This window comes from Poecilia formosa, unplaced genomic scaffold (assembly GCF_000485575.1).
Source record: "Poecilia formosa unplaced genomic scaffold, Poecilia_formosa-5.1.2 Scaffold690, whole genome shotgun sequence".
Lineage (NCBI taxonomy): Eukaryota > Metazoa > Chordata > Actinopteri > Cyprinodontiformes > Poeciliidae > Poecilia > Poecilia formosa.
In genome coordinates this window covers 11,801-14,955 of record NW_006800629.1, presented here as the reverse complement: position 1 = coordinate 14,955, position 3,155 = coordinate 11,801, and the positions used below count along the sequence as shown (strand labels likewise).

At 39.7% G+C, this 3,155-nt stretch overlaps 1 protein-coding gene across 3 annotated transcripts in view; it reads right to left on the bottom strand.

The window, feature by feature from the left end:
• prrc1 (proline-rich coiled-coil 1) overlaps positions 1-745 on the bottom strand; it is a 59,975-nt gene extending 59,230 nt beyond the window's left edge. Inside the window, exon 1 of one of the 3 annotated variants that reach the window (XM_016666278.1) lies at positions 567-745. The gene's annotated coding sequence lies outside the window, so the exon portion shown is untranslated. The remainder of the gene's footprint in view (positions 1-566) is intronic. The other 2 variants (XM_016666276.1, XM_007542424.2) reach the window with 2 other exon arrangements.
• Positions 746-3,155: the final 2,410 nt, after the last annotated feature.

The following is a 3,155-nucleotide window of genomic DNA, read 5'->3' as shown; positions in this document are numbered from 1 at the left end:
ACAATTAGTCAGTTGGTCACAATTCAAGGCATGTGACAGGAGTGTTTGGTTCGATAATTTGTTGACAGTCCCTAAGTGAACCTTCGAGAGGTTGGGCCTGGAGCGGTGGAGAACGGCTGGCCGACATTAGCGATCATAAATCGGATCAACCTTGAGCTAAAGGCGGGTTACTCCGCAGAGCTCGAATATCCAACTTGAAACTAACTTCACTGCAGTCTTCAACCGCGTCTCGTACAGGATGAAAACCAAACTTTCTTTATGTAGCGTCCTCTTAAGATCAAATGACAGCAGTAACGGCCTCAAACTTTCAGTCAGAAACTTTCTTCTACAACCAGAGCACAAACAACAACTGTTGTCCTCCAGGCATTTTTCTCCTAAAAGTTGCGAACACGCCAGCCGACAGAGATATGAAGCTGTATTTTAACTCAGCTGCTGCGCGTGTAACATGCTAACCTGCCAGTGCCTATGAATGACAACAACGAGAATGCAGAAATACACTAGCTCATATGTAACCTTTCGGATTAGTAATTCATACACAGCGGTCCTTTGGTAGTTTCTCTACTTACCAGATTGCTGTTTCGGAAGTGCTCAACAAATGTGTGATCGGCCGTTTGCCACGTCTGCCATAAACTATAGAATACGTCGGCTGGAATCTTCTTCTGGGGAGTTTAGTCGCAGATTACATCCATAAAGGTGTATTACTGCCATCTAAAGGTAGCCCCGGTCCAAATACTCGCAGTTCCACTCTCCTCCTCCTCCTCCTCCTCCTCCATAGAACACAAATACGTAGTCTATGACGTAGACCCCTCATGGGGGGCGGGTCCATATTATATTATGTCTATGGGCGGGTCGGCCTGTTGCTACGATACGTAACAGTGTCCGCCATATTGAATGTGGAATATGTGCCAGTAAGCTAATACAAGTAAATGGACCGAACTTCACAAAGTGCCGTTCTACAAAGTATTTTAAATTAATACCTGTCATTGGCACATTTTCTCACACACATTAATATATTTGGTAATTAAAGAAATGACTAAAGACAGAGTTTCTAACTTTTGATGTGATTATTTCATTGTTTTGGGGCATTTCTGAATCAAGAGCAATGTTTTATTTGATAGAAATGATTCTGATCATTTTTATATTGACATTGAGGAACAGACACTTTTACAGTGTTTAATTAAATAACATATTTACATAATGACAATTTAATGTACATTTAATGTTTCAAGTCAAGAAACAAATTATTTTCTTGTATTTATTTTTACATTATTGAGAAATGACTTTTGACTTATAAATCAGTCATTGTCAAACAATAAACTACACATTTTTCGTACTTTTTTTCAGAGAAAAATATTTATTATAGAATGTCAATTCTGCTATTGACAGCAAAGAGTGAAAATAATTCTAACAGAGTAAATTATTTTTATTTCGTTACATAAGCTGTATTAATACACTAATACTTCAGATTGAGATATCTAAAAATACACAAAAGTGAAAGAATAAAACATTTATTTATTATACTGGGAACACTGGCCAGCGGCAGGGCTTCAGTCTGCTGGTCACACTGGGAGACCTCAATGACTTCTGAGACATCCTGGTTCACAGGCTAACGCCAAGGATAAAAGAGAAATTATCCTAAAGTGAAATAGAAATTACATATATGTTTCCGTCCTATTCAGAAAAAGACATTTTCAGCATGTTGGGCTCTGACTCGTTGCATCTTTATAGCTAAATACCGACATGGTGAAGCTGAGCTGGGAAACAGACTGAAGAACAGCAGTTCCAGCTCTGATCCTGACTGATCTTTCCTCACTAAATCCCCTGGTTTTTAATGAACTTCTCCTCTAACAGTGGTTTTTCATCACCTCTCTCTCATTAGAAAACACAGTGTGAAAACGTTAGCTGCTACGCTAACAATTAGCGGTTACTTCGGGCCAATTAATTAATTAATTACATAGGAAATATTTCTCGGTTGTTTAGAAGCGAATTTCTGGCTGTAAAGTCAAGTAATTCTGATCTTTCATCCTTACCTGTGAAACGTAATGGCAATGAATCCAGATTGCTTCGTAAAACAGTTGAAACAAGTTCACACAGCACAGGACTTAAGGAGCTCCGATCGCCCTGCTGCCACATAGAAGATGGCGGACGCTGTTACGTANAAATGACTTAAAATTGAAAACAAATGACTGTGCCTCATCTATACAGACTAGTAGAAAGATTTCAAAGTGATTCTGAGTAAATAGGTTAGATGACTTGGAAGCTATTGAAGAAAACAGTATATTATTTAGTATTGAAATTATTTAAAATATTGTATATGACTTTAAAATGTAATAGAGGATATTGTGTCTCATATAAAAGCATGAATTAGCACCAACAATTAGTCAGTTGGTCACAATTCAAGGCATGTGACAGGAGTGTTTGGTTCGATAATTTGTTGACAGTCCCTAAGTGAACCTTCGAGAGGTTGGGCCTGGAGCGGTGGAGAACGGCTGGCCGACATTAGCGATCATAAATCGGATCAACCTTGAGCTAAAGGCGGGTTACTCCGCAGAGCTCGAATATCCAACTTGAAACTAACTTCACTGCAGTCTTCAACCGCGTCTCGTACAGGATGAAAACCAAACTTTCTTTATGTAGCGTCCTCTTAAGATCAAATGACAGCAGTAACGGCCTCAAACTTTCAGTCAGAAACTTTCTTCTACAACCAGAGCACAAACAACAACTGTTGTCCTCCAGGCATTTTTCTCCTAAAAGTTGCGAACACGCCAGCCGACAGAGATATGAAGCTGTATTTTAACTCAGCTGCTGCGCGTGTAACATGCTAACCTGCCAGTGCCTATGAATGACAACAACGAGAATGCAGAAATACACTAGCTCATATGTAACCTTTCGGATTAGTAATTCATACACAGCGGTCCTTTGGTAGTTTCTCTACTTACCAGATTGCTGTTTCGGAAGTGCTCAACAAATGTGTGATCGGCCGTTTGCCACGTCTGCCATAAACTATAGAATACGTCGGCTGGAATCTTCTTCTGGGGAGTTTAGTCGCAGATTACATCCATAAAGGTGTATTACTGCCATCTAAAGGTAGCCCCGGTCCAAATACTCGCAGTTCCACTCTTCTTCTTCCTCTCTTCTTCTTCTTCTTCTTCTTC